The following is a 14,237-nucleotide window of genomic DNA, read 5'->3' as shown; positions in this document are numbered from 1 at the left end:
CCACACAATGTATGATGGTTCAGAACTCTCACATCTCATCAGTGCTGTCATACTTGGCATTCATTGCAGGTAAAGCATTTGCATGGAAAAAAATTCAGCATCTGCTGATGGGAAACTCTAAATCTGCAATTTCCAGCTTAACTTGCAAAAGGAAGTTTGCATACATTTAAAAGGAACCACCCCCTCGTTTTAAAACAGAACTATATTTATGATGGAAAATGCATTTTCAGCTTGTATCACTTATTAATTGCTATGCCAAATTTCAACGAAAAGGAGAGGAAGAGCAATTACGAACCTAGGAGAGACAGGACAACAAAGGGCTGAAGCTGGGGAACACAGAACAGAGAACGTAATGGAAAGGAAGGAGAGACAGAGTAATGCAATGTGAGAGAAAATGGAGGAATCAACACGAACCAGAGGCACTGGAGTTACAGCAACAATGACCGCAAGACAGAGGAGAGAAACCGCAATAATACTTTTCCCAAGACCACAACAAGCGTGGACACACTCAATAGCGAGAGGTAGAGCAACAAAGTGGGAGACAGGCAAACAATGTAGCAACAGGAAGGGTAGAGCCAAAACATGAGGAAGAGGCCATGAAACCTAGTTAAAAGAAGCAGCAACAGTCTGAGGGGAAAGGCATAGTAGTGATGCCGGTAGAGAAATCGACTTTATTTATGAATACGCAACTAGTTGGAATATGGTTCTGTAGCTAAAGTAAATTCTTCAAGCGGTCCTGTGTCCTAATGTCATCAGCTGAATAGCACACACCTAAAAAGTATTGCCCAAGAGAGCTTTTTCCACAAGTGTAATACATTATTTGAAGCCAGAAACATGAAATATGGCTATATTGTTTCTAGTATTTTCTAAACGTTTAATTTTATGCACACATTGGAAGGATGTCCAACACCTTTTACTCTCTTGCGAAGGTGAATACTCATTTTTACTCTCTTGAATTTGGATTTACTCTTCAAATCTCAAAATAGGGAGTAAAATACTCCCACCTCAAAATCCCATTTGGAGCACTGCTTGCATCTGTCATGATTTGAAGTTTTCTTTTTTTGTTATGTGTTAAAATGCCATCTGCCACTAATGTTACTAAAAAAGTACATTGGGGCATGGGTGGACAGTTTGGGGGCGCAAGGGAGAACGTATGGAAATGCGCGCACTGCATTTGAGAGGAAAAGTAGCAGGACAATTTTCGTGGCTTGCCCTCACACCCCCACTCTTGCAATGCTGGATACTCTCCTGACTGCACATAAGCAGCGCTTGACTTGTGCAAGAACGCAGTTCTAGGATTTACCACATTACAGGAATCCAAGTACTAATGTGCTTTCTTTAAGCAAATAAATGTGGAAAAATAAGTTACAAGGTACTTTTTACATAACAAAAAATAAATATGTATAAATACAGACGAAAATGGTGTTATGTTAAAGGTTCTTACACCGTGCACTGTCACCACCTGTGTTGTTCGGTGGTGCTCTGCCAGATCTGTGAAGCCGGAGGGTAAGGGGGGTGTGAGTTAGTAGGACCGAGCGGGAGAAAAGATCAAGAGAGCTGTGATGTGCTGCTGGCAGCTTCAGTTCGGTTTACACTGTTTGCTGAGCGTAGGAGGGATTTTCGGATAGTAGCCGCCATGTGCTGTTGTGCAAGGCTATGTGTGGTTTGTTTCGTTGTGGTAAATAAATAAATACCATAAAACAGGGAGACTTAATTATGATGATTACTTTTCCATGTTCATCCTCTTTGAAATTACTGATGCTACATGTTTGATTATTGGAAAATGATTGGTCAAAAATGCATTGCAAACATATGTACACACAGTTTCTTTATGCCAAAATAGATCTTCATCAAGTTATCAGCAGACCCTTACAATTAGCATTCTGGCATCCCCTTTTGTTTGAAGCTAGGCTTTACCCCTCTGCCACCCGCCCCTTCTTTTTTTTTTAAACACTCTTTATTGGCATTTTATAATAACACCCCAAGAACCCGCAACTCCACCCCCCCACGTCTCCCCTGATCCCCCCAATACCTCTTCACCCAACAAGCTTCATAACTTTAATTTTAACAGTATCAGCAAATTAGTCAGGAAATTAGGCTTAGTCAGGAAACTAACCTGTCTGAAATGCTTGTAGGGTTGAGGCATCAGCAGTCCTATACATGGCTTGGCCGACCTAACTGGCTCGTTCCAAGCTCCATGCCTCTTTCAATGAACTATGCTACATATAAAGCAGGAGATTTATAGAGGTACTAGAGATTTGGCAGTGTCACACAATAGTCAGACATGGAAGAATTAGAAGTTAGGAAAAGCGCAATACTGACAGCAGGATGGCTTGAAGCCTACCAAAGCAATGCAATTGTTCTCACACTGTCCACCAGCGTGCATACCACCTCAAGAGCATGACGGAGAGAGAGCTTAGAGACAGTTTCTCTTCAGTGCTTTAGCTACATACTGAAACTGCAAACAGGTGTTGGTACTGCGTCACTGTTGAAAAATTCAGGCACTGTTCCAAAACATAGCAGTTCTGCTAAGAAATCTTGTTATGATGCTACTAAATGTGCTTTAGCACTACTGTGAATAGTTAATTGTTCCATATTGCAGCTTTGCTGAGCAGCTAGGGCACTGTGCTTAAATATATAGCAGAGCTGTTGAGAGGTAGTAGGACAGTCAACCCTACAAAAAATAGATAAAGCAATGTTGGGAAGTGTTGACCTGGTCTCATTAAAAAATAATAGCTAGTCTGCTAGTCCTGGCTGTGGGTGGGGGAGGAGGGAAGACCATTAAATAATTGCTGGTAGATTTTTACCATCCCCATCTGTAGGAATTATACCAACTCAGGTGGAAGTTGGGGTAGTAAAAGTAACATTCAGACCACACGTCAAGACGTTCCTTGCTCGCTCTGCTGTGACAAAAAGTGAATGTGCCCTTTCATGAATGCACTCACACACAGACGCACACATGCAAGCACTTGCAATATTTTAAAACTATAACATATCTACTAATTTAACATCAAAAGCCTTTTGTAATGAGAAATGCCAAACAGCTGCTTGCTCAGAGGCTCTCATAAAACTAAAACTCATTAAAAACTTCAAGCCATTAAATGCCATTGGTGTGCTTGTGAGATAAAGAGAAAACATGGTATGAAATGCCTATGCAAATCACTAGTAAACTTGAAAAAAGTATACTTCAGCAGAGCGGCCTCTATTAAAACCAATGAAAACAGCTGCATTAAAACCCAAAAATGCACCCCTTGCTAGAACACACTTTTCCACTGTACTACACCAATCTTCAAAATCATGCTCAATAAGAATGCCAGTTCTAACGAAACTTCTTAAAGTGTCAAAGCAATTTGCAATGCACATTAGGGATACAAAATTCTTAAATAACTTTGTAACACAGAAAATCAAAGCATTTGAACAAAGTGAAAAACACACATCAATTGATTTCCAAGTGTTAGACTTTACAGACTCTAAAGTTATTCGATAGATGAAAGAACCAACACGGGAAAGTGTTAAACAAACAGATCATGACTCAACCCAGTTGTATGTCAGCAGTGAACTCCATGATTTATGATGGTGCAGCCAAGAATAGCCTCGTAATGGATACGAATAGGAAGAAGAAAAGGTACTGTATTTACAAGAATTAATAGCGTAAAAAGGCCAGAAACGCACCTTATCTGGAGGGCTGGTTGCAGGAGACTCATTTATTAGAGCTCTGTCCAGGCGCTTTGGAGCAAAATACATGCAAACCTCCTAATTTGCATATGGATTGCACCAACAGAAGTGACTTCACAGAAAAGGATATTGCAAGGAGCATTATCAATCTTTGATACTTGGAGGCACCATGGAAGTGACTTTAGAATATGTTGCCATAAGTAGGCCAAGTGGCAAATAACTTTGTGGTGCAAAATACATAAATTGCACTATTATTATATATGGACCAACTCTATAATCATTTGGCTTTTGTTTTATAATAGCATGATATATTAACATAAACTATGAAGTGAATCAGAATCACTTACAGAGCTGCAGATAAGACACAGTGTGATTAAATGATTTGCCCAGGATCACACACTTTGGTTAAATGGTGAAACCGGGATGTGCACAATTTAAGCAATTAAGCACATCTTCCCAGGTTTATTTTATATAGATATTAATTAAGGTGTTGCTTTGCATTTCATGTGCTTAAATAATACTTTATTTATAGCAATGCCTTGGAAGCAAACTATATTACATAATAAAGTAGCCTTTCATAGTAAAAGTATACACTATATACGTACGTTGTCATAGAAATATGTTGAGCAATAAGAGTTGGCTTCAGTTTTATTCTTCCCATCCCGCATGCAAATTCACAATAGCATCACGCAGATTAATGTGAGCCTAACCAATCCCCCTTGGGTTTTAAAGCCATAGTAATTATTTCATAAAGCATGCAACATTATGCACTCTTCTCACTTCTGATCACTCTCTCCCATTCCCATTTCTAAAAGGGAAAAAAGTATTTATCTGTAAAAATCAGTAAAAACGGAAAACTGGGAACCTTAATCATAACGAATGCTTCACAATGTAACGCAAGGAAGTGGCTGAGTGTCAGGGGGATTTGTTCTGTAACACCTTTTAGAAGCCATCACTAGAAGAAGTCACCTATGGACAATACTGCATCCAACCCATGGCTTCACAACATAAAGCATGGTAGTGGCTCGTGTCAGGGGTAATTGTTCTTTAACACTTCTTAGAAGCCATCACCTATGGCCAATAGGCATCCATGTCAAGTGACGAGGGGACCATCCCCCCTCAAGGCGGCACAATGATAACTGTGCCGTGTCCCTCCCTCTCCCCTCCTGGTAGGGGGACGAGGACGGAAGCCCGCGAAATCGGGCTCTGAGCCCACGAAAAGGCAGAGGGGGCAGCAAAGCCTGGGAAAACAAGCTGCACGTGAGGGATGTGCAACAATGGAGAGGGGGCAAAGGCCAACAGCAGCAAGATCTTTGCCAAGTCTGGGAATAAAAGGGAGCCGGCCAGCAGTAGGCAGCATTAGTTGCTGCATGCCTACAGAGCAAGATTGTTTAGAACTCTAGCACAAAACAAAAACAAGACACCAAAGCAGAATTAAGCTGATCTCGCCACTGCTTTACAGCTCACTGCCTTCCCAATAAGACTGATCAGAATATTGCCACTATTAAATTGTTACCAGAACACTTCTGACACGAAAATAATTTGGGAAGGGTTTTTTGGGGGTGGGGGGTTGTTATTCCCTAAACCGGGGCAACGGCCACAGGGAGATGGAAAACCTTAAGTTTGCGTTAAAACTTCCAGAGGTGGTGAAACAAAAAACTGACAAAGAACTCATATTAGGAAGGGTAGTGTGCCCATTTCTCAGACCTCCCGTGGATAATTTCAAGGTTTTCCCTCTGGGCCTAGTACCAATAAAGGAGAAGGGACAATTTTGCCTCATCCCTCACCTGTCCTTTCCGGTGCTAGTTAGGGCAGCCGGCAAAGGAGCACTGCTGTGGAAAGCTGACATGGAGCCAGCTTTCAGGCTCTTGCCAATTAGTAAAGGGAGTTACAACTTGTTGGGTTTCAAACGTGAGGGGCTGTACTACCATGATAAATGTCTACCCATGGGATGCTCAATCTCTTGTGCACTCTTCGAAAAATTCAGCACCTTCCTGGAGTGGGTACTAAAACAAAGGGCCAGGACGGGGAAAGTGATGCACTACCTGGATAACTTTGTGTTCATCGGTAGCAAAGGTACAGAGGAATGTCACATATTAATGGAACAATTTGTGGAATTAGCAAAGGAGCTGGGGGTACCTTTGGCTGAAGGAAAAAAGGCTGGCCCGCTCAACAGGTTAACATTCCTGGGGATAGAAATCGATACTGAGCAGGGTAAGACGAGGCTACCAAAGAACAAGGTGGCTGACCTAAAAGAAACAATTAACGCTCTGATGGGGAGGAACAAAGAGACATTGAGAGAGCTGCAGTAACTGGCAGGAAAACTGAACTTTGCTGGGAGGGTCATACCAGCGGGTAGGGTATTCGCAAGAAGCATTTCCATTAAAACGACGAGACTTCAACATGCAGCACAACATGTACGCCTGGGCTCAGATGTAAAAGAGGACCAACGAATGTGGAACATGTTCCTGGATACATTTAATAGGGTACTTCTCTGGAGGGAGCAATGGGCAAGCAGCAATAGGTTAAGACACTTCTTGGATGCATCAGGTAGTCACGGTTTTGGAGCAATGCACAGGAAGGATTGGTGTGCACAGGCATGGCCTCTCCAAATGGTATAAGGAAGGCATAACACTAAACATCACGCTCCTAGAGCTTTTCCCAATCATATTGGCTTTTCACCTATGGAGTCCTCACTGGCAAACAAAAGGGTGATTCTTTGGTCAGACAATTTGGCAGTAATAGAGATTATAAACCAGGAAACCACAAACACTAGGAGGGTACTACGCCTCCCCAGGGAATTGTCAGCTAGCCTACTAAGATTGAACACAGAAGTACGGGCAAAGACCCATCCCTGGGGTGTGAAATTTTGCAGCTAACTCTCTCTCGCTCTCTCGTTTGCAGTTGGGAAATTTTGTGAGGAAAAGCCAGATGCAAGCAAGACGATGACCACCTTAAAGCTCCATTTGTGGGAAATAATTAGGAAGATCTAAACACACTAATCAGTACAGCACTCGCCCCAACCACAGAAAGGAGATACAAAGCCTGCTGGGAAACATTTCATAGGTTCAAGGAAGGGTTTCTCAGAAAGTGCCGAAGAGGGGCTAAGGTGTGCACTTTCATTGGGTGGGCTGCAATCCCAAAAGACCAGAACATGGACAGCATACCACCTGGCAGCAATAGCCAACTATCACAATTAGGTGGGATGGTGGACCCAACCAAGGAACATTATCTCAGGATAGCAATGAAAGGTTGGGCCAAGCCAACAGAAAGGACCCTACAACCCCTATACACAATATATTCAGAGGGCTATAAATAATTTGCAGAGACACTTTTGAAGCTTTCACGTTCCGGGCAGCCTTTTCCCTGGCCTTCTTCTGGGCCTTCAGGATCAGTGAGCTGGTACCGAACAACAAAGAAGGAGGGCATAGGGATTTTTAAGGCTAGAAGATGTCACAGTGTCATGAGAGGTGGTTGCAGCACCTAAGAAGGTCTAAGACCGACCAGAGTGGAAAAGGAAGATTCATTGCCCTACACAGCATCAGGGGGAAGGCCATGCTGCTCATCTAATGGCCTATTGACATGTCTAGCCTTAAGGCCACCGGGAAGGGCGGACCCCCGCTCTTCCCTCACACTGATAGGTCAGCGTTAAGCAGGTTCCAGTTTAAAAGCGTTATGAACAGGGCATTAAAACACATAGGGGAATCAGAGGGGTTTTTTCAGAACTCACTCCATCAGGATTGGAGCAGCCACCTCAGCGGCAGGGATAGGTATGACTCCTGAAGCTATTAAAAAGATAGGGGGTTGGAAGTCGGACTGTTTTAAAAGATACATAAAGGACAGATAACATGTAGCAATAATCATTCCCCACTCCACATCTCTCCCTACTAAACAGCAACTAGAAGGAGCAGAAGAACAGTATGGGTAGTGGGTCACTCGTTTGTGACAAGTGCTAAAGCGAGATGGACACCGGAGGGAACAGATGACAGCAAGACATTTCAAAATTGAATGGTGGGGAAGGGCGGGGATGAGATGGGGTCAGCTGGAAGATCATGTGCAAGGGCTACTAGCAAGATACCCTAAACCTGACATTCTACTGGTACAACTGGGGGAAACGATCTCACAAGCATGAGCAGAGGAGTATTGATGAGAGAGAGGATGGGCACCCTGCAAAAACTGGAAGCTCGCTTAGGAGACAGAAATCATGTGGTCAGAGATCACACCAAGACAAACATGGAGTAGTGCAGAATCACATTTAGTTATAGAAAAGTCCAGGAGAAAGTTGAATGGATCAATGGGCAAGTTTTGCAGGGGTTTCACCCAGATCAGACATGGCCTGATCCACCAGAAGTCACCCCGAGTACTATGAAGGGGATGGGGTGCACTTATCAAAAACAGAGATGGATATTTTCTTCTGTAACGTATGCACAAAATATGAGGACGAGGCCACAACAGGGTGAGCCACAGATGGGCGTGGACCCATCGGTGGCATGGCGGTGTGTATGCGACCAGTAGCACTGTAAGAACTACAAATGAGTTTGGAAAATCAGAAGCCGATTTCGCTCCTCCGCGGATCAGCACCTCTCTGAGTCCCAGCGGCGAGGGTGCTTGAGGAATGTAAGAGAGCTCAGCTTCTTCTGTCATAAACTGCACACCTCCAGACAAGGATCGACTGCATGGGCGGGTGGATCACGGACAATGGCGGTTGGGGGAAGCTTTGCCCTAATGTGGAGCTGGTTGGAAAGATTTGGGGGGAGCAAGAAAGAGATGAGTTAGTTGGCTGGTCGCCACAACAGGAGAACAATTCACCAAAGAGAGTGTTACTGTGATGATAATCATGTAGTGTTTTGAAATAGATAAGTGATGTGGATTGTTATAATAAACCTGCAGCCTTTTTATGCCACAAAGAAACAACCATCTCCAGCATTTATGTGGTACCTGAGGGAGTACAGGGGTACAGAAATGGAGACATGCAAATATGGAATTGGTCTAGTAAGCTGTCAAGTGCCCAGGTTAATCCTTATGGGCAAACAAATGTGTTGCCCAGAAAACCCCATTCCCCAGCCCCAAGGCTTTCATTCAGCTATTTCACATCACTAATCTACTTCTGCTTACATTATGTGCTCACGTAAGGGCTTACGCCTAGATATGGAACACTAGGCGCCTGCCATTGTTGGTCTTGTGCCAGAACTATATTCACATCTGTTGTGTCCTCATCCATGTTAATGACCCTTTTGAATGGGAGCTAAGTCCCATTTCTATTGTTGTTCTTTTGTTGCGGGCCACGCCCCACGGTAGGAAGGAAGAGGCGGGGCCACCGCCTCAGGCGCCAGTTTGGCCCGATCATTAAAGAGATAAGAAGCTACTTGGCCGGCTCCTGTGTATTATTGTATCTGCGTCATTTAATCTGCTGTATTGATTTATTACTGCATGCTACTCCTGTTGGAACATAACAATGGCGACAAGGATCTTCAACAGAGTTATCATGCTCAGCCGAACCCACTAGACCGTGCCACAGCGAGGTGCGAGGGCCGCATGCGCAACCACTGCACGGTGAACTTCGAGGACTTCAGCCACGGAGAAAACGCTCATTGCTACGCAAACGCTGCCAGAGAAACCGCTCCCCATAGACGACACAGGCTGCTCTGCTCTCCAAGGGGAGAGGCCTAACCAGTCAACATCGCGACACAGCCACCCACACGTGGTTACAACCATGTCGGTAGATACCACAGACAGCGGTACTCAAAGCCTCAAGACCAGCTCCACCCCAAGGCCTACCAGCAACAAAGAGGAAGGTACCTCCGAATCACTTCAATTGCAGGCCATGCCACACTTTGACATGTCTGACACAAACAGCCTGGCTCCCAGATGGGCCAGATGGCTAAAAGAATTACAGATCTACATCGACGCCTCTGGAGTGAGGGAGGAACGTTGTCTAAGAGCCATCCTGCTACATTCATTGTGCCCTATGGTACGTGACATAGTATTTGAAAGGCCTGACTCTAGCACTGACTCGTTCCAAGGTATCATCAACTCATTGAATTCATATTTTGCACCATTAAGAAATGTCGACTATGAGAGACACATATTTCATACGACCATACAAGATAAAAGTGAAAGCATGGATAATTTCGTCATGAGATTGAGGAAAAGAGCCAAATACTGCGACTTTGACAGATAATCTACAGAGGAGGCCCTCAAATCGCAAGCCATTGCTAGGTGCGGATCCCCCGAATTCCGCAAGAAACTATTGCAGAAAAGTAGGACACTGGAAGAAATCCTGCAAATAGCAAGGGCTGACGCTGCATTAACACTACAAACTGAATCGTTAGGAAACATCACCATCACGCAAACAGCCAATGCAGCCCAAATATGTCCCATTCGCACTCAAGCCGACTCATCAGAACAAAAGAAATGATACAGATGCGGTTTTCGATTTCCCCACACAGACCATGTCCTGCAATAGGTCACCAATGCGACAAATGTGGGGGTGAGAACCATTTTCAGTCGGTGTGCAAAAACATTAAATTCTATCAGAGTGCTGAGCCTCATAGAGAGTCCTGGAGACAAGACGGCAGAAGGCCAAGGCGAGAAAAAGCCCGCCCAAACACGCAAGCCAGCCGTCTGCGACCAGCAGGAGGCGCTCACCCAGCTCGTCAAGGGAGCACGTGCCATCCACCCGGTGGCGCGAAGAAAGAAGGGACACATCCAGCCATCGCAAAAGTAGACTTCACTCTCAGCACCGACAGCCAAGACAAAGGATCAGGTACCTGGATGAATCGCCACAAGAAAGGAGAACGGCCAGGTCATCATCTTCCAGTGGAGAGAGGAGACGTGCATATGTCCATGCCATAGGAAACAACACGGCTGCTGAATATAGTCAACACTGCTGCTGCAACTCAATGGACAAAATTTAGAATTCTTAATCGATACGGGGGCCACTGTGAATGTCATAAGCAACATAGTATACAAAACACTTGAGGTGAAGAAAGAGCTACGGAAAGCTGACACATTAATATATCCGTATGGCTCCAACAAACCGCTAGATTGCAAAGGCATGTTCACCGCAAAATGCCAATACAAAAATCAAAGCCAAAAGGTACAAATCTACGTGATCAAAGGGGAAGTCCCAGATGGAAGCATACTGAGTTTCCGCACAGCCATACAAATGGGGCTAATCAGCATTGTGTACCAAATCATGTCCGCGTACACGTCTAGCGCAAAAGACATGATTCAAAAGATGTTTCCCTCTCTTTTCAAAGGTTTGGGACGTTTAAAAGACCGACAGATCAAGCTACACATCAACCCGCAGGTACCACCAATTGCTCAACACTATAGAGGCATCCCGCTTAACATACAGCGACAGGTTGAAGATGAGATACAGTCATTACTACAGCAGGACATTATAGAGCCAGCATCCGGTCCAACACCGTGGGTCTCTCTGATAGTACCGGTACCCAAAAGAGACAGTAAATCAAGCATACTCATCTGTGTGGACATGCGTGCCCCGAACGTGGCCATTGAAAGGGAACGACACATAGCCCCGCGCATGACTAACATGACGCATCTGTTACATGGGGCGACCGTGTTCTCAAAGCTTGATCTAAACAAAGGTTACCATCAACTTGAACTTCACCCCTCATCAAGATACATCACAACTTTCTAAACACACCTATGGCTGTTCAGGTATAAAAGATTAAGTTTTGGAGTATCTTCTGCCGCTGAAATTTTCCAGAACGAGATTCATCAAATAATCAAGCATATTCCCCACTGCCTAAATTATAGCAACGACATTCTTCATTTTCGGCACATCACAAGAAAATCACGATGACACTCTGAGAAGAGTCTGCATGGCACTTGAAAACGCCCACCTCACTCTCAACCCTGAAAAATGTGAAATCAGCAAAACAACATTGAAATTCTTTGGACATATATTTTCGAACAAAGGCATGCGCCCTGATCCTAAAAAGGTGCAAGCACTGGTAGACGCCCCTACTCCCCCATCTCCATCAGCCATATGCTCATTCCTAGGGATGGCCAGTTACTGCACCCGATACATTCAAGATTTTGCATCAGTGAGCACGCCACTAAGGCTCCTCACAGGAAAAGATCGAGCTCAAGAGATCACGCATCGCATCGCATCAGCCTCGTGCATGGCCTACTACGATCCCGCATATGACACTGAACTGATCGTGGATGCCAGCCCGGTCGGTCTAGGAGCCATCCTAGCCCAGTCCAGACCCGGAGCCTCACCACCGTCACCAAAACGTATAGTGGCATATGCTAGCCGAAGCCTGTCACCCATCGAGTGCGCATATTCGCAACCTGAAAAGGAAAGCCTGGCAGTCGTGTGGGCATGCGAACATTACCATCTCTTTCTATACGGACGCCCTTTCACTGTCGTCACGGACCATCAGGCACTCACCACGATTTATGGCAAACCCACGGCTAAAATGCCACCTAGCATAGCCCGATGGGGACTACGATTACAGGAATACTCATTCACAATTGTTCACAGACCAGGCAAAGACAATAATCCAGCAATTTCCTGTCCAGATACCCCCAGCCTGCTCAAGAAGAACTTCAATCCGCCAAAGCAAATCAATATGTCAACTATCTCGTTGACAACGCTCTTCCGAAACACATTTCTACAACCCAGCTACTGGAAGCCACCAGCGAAGACAAACTACTACAAATTGTGAAGCAGTGCATACAATCAGGCCGATGGCACATAAAAGACCGAGACAAGGCGGGCCTATCTTCCCAAGAGGAATCTCAACTGCGCACATTCAAACTTATACACCACACTCTGTCCCAATCCCCGGAGGGTTTGATTCTCAAGGAAAACAGACTTGTGATTCCATCCAGCTTGCAAAATCAGGTTCTAGATATAGCACATGCGGGGCACCGTTGAGTAGTATCCACGAAAAGACAGCCCAGGACGAAAGTTTGGTTCCCGAAAATGGATGAGAGGGTGGAGAGTCTCCTCAGCAAGTGCCTCGCCTGCCAAGCGGTGGCTCCGAGAACATTCCCTGCACCATTAAGGCCGTCTGACATGCCCCTACAGGTATGGGAGGAGGTGGCCGTCGACATGTTTGGACCCCTAGTAAATGGAAAATATGTGCTAGTCATTGTGGATGAAATGTCGCGTTTCCCAGAGGTACACTTGGTACACTCAACCAGCGCCCAGGCCATCATCCCTGCCCTGGACAAGACATTTGCAGACTATGGAATTCCCATGAACGTAAAATCAGACAAAGGGCCGCCCTTTAGCAGTCATGACTTTGCAATGTTCGCAGAACATCTAGGACTCGTGCACAGAAAGATAACACCTCTACATCCCCAAGCCAATGGAATGGCCGGGAAATTCATGAGCAATCTCAAAAGGACTTTACAAGTCTGTTCCATCACCAACGGATCGTTTATGAAAGCCATCTGCACATTGTTAAGAGAATGTCGAAACACGCCACACAGCGCCACCGGCGAATGCCCGTCCACCTTAATGTTTGGTCGAATCATACGGACGAGACTTCCGCACAACCCCCATGCTCGTCCACCCACCACCATCGTTGAAGATGCACGAGCCAGTGACAAGGTGAGCAAGGACAAAATGAAAACCTACTTCGACCACAAGAGACAAGCCAAACCATGCCAGAATCAAGTAGGAGACGTGGTACTGGTACGACAGGACCAAAACACCAAGAGCACTCCTGCATTCAGACCCGAACCCCTGACGGTCACCCACACCAGCGGGTCCATGATAACGGCAGCAAGCCCGAACAGAACCAAGGGAATTCACCTCGTGAAACCTCAACCACCACAGTCACAGACGAATCCTCAGATCCAGAATCTGAATATAGAGTGGAACATCAGGATGACAGCGACACCCAGATGGACAGATCAGTGACACTGAAGCGAAGCCCCTCAAAACGGACAGTACGCAGACCAACTAGCTGGATAGAAGAAATGAACTAAGTTCTCTCTTAAGTGGGGGGGGGATGTTGTGTCCTCATCCATGTTAATGGCCATTTTGAATGGAAGCTAAATCCCATTTCTATTGTTGTTCTTTTGTTGCGGGCCGCGCCCCACGGTAGGCAGGAAGAGGTGGGGCCACCGCCTCAGGCGCCAGTTTCGCGCCGATGATTAAAGAGATAAGAAGCTACTTGGCCGACTCTCGTGTATTGTTGTATCTGCGTCATTTAATCTGCTGTATTGATTTATTACTGCATGCTACTCCTGTTGGAACATAACAACATCTGTATATAACTCTCCTGTAAGGCAAGGCACGTAACTTTGATCTGTAACACAAGTCAGCTGCCTAACTTGTATGTTACTGTATTCTTATTATATGTATTGGATTACCTTGTGTTTTGGTAATATTAATAGTGCCATGTAACAATTATTGTATATATATGCAAAAGCGCCCAGACACCCATGGGTTAGGTGCGCTATACAAGCATAAAAACTAAAGCATCCTGAAAGTTGTAGTTCGGTTAACTTCTAGTTAATAAGGTGTAAGTGCCATATACATAAAACTTGTGAAAGAAAAGCTAATAACTGGA

The 14,237-nt window shown here is 45.0% G+C and overlaps 1 protein-coding gene across 1 annotated transcript in view; it reads right to left on the bottom strand.

Annotated features, from left to right (window-relative positions):
* The window catches only part of RIOK1 (RIO kinase 1), an 862,653-nt gene that overhangs the window by 847,900 nt on the left and 516 nt on the right, over window positions 1-14,237 (bottom strand). The window lies entirely within an intron of this gene.

This window comes from Ambystoma mexicanum, chromosome 5p (genome assembly GCF_040938575.1).
Source record: "Ambystoma mexicanum isolate Mex_15411 chromosome 5p, UKY_AmexF1_1, whole genome shotgun sequence".
In the NCBI taxonomy this organism is placed as follows: domain Eukaryota; kingdom Metazoa; phylum Chordata; class Amphibia; order Caudata; family Ambystomatidae; genus Ambystoma; species Ambystoma mexicanum.
This window is presented reverse-complemented; position numbering and strand designations above follow the sequence as displayed.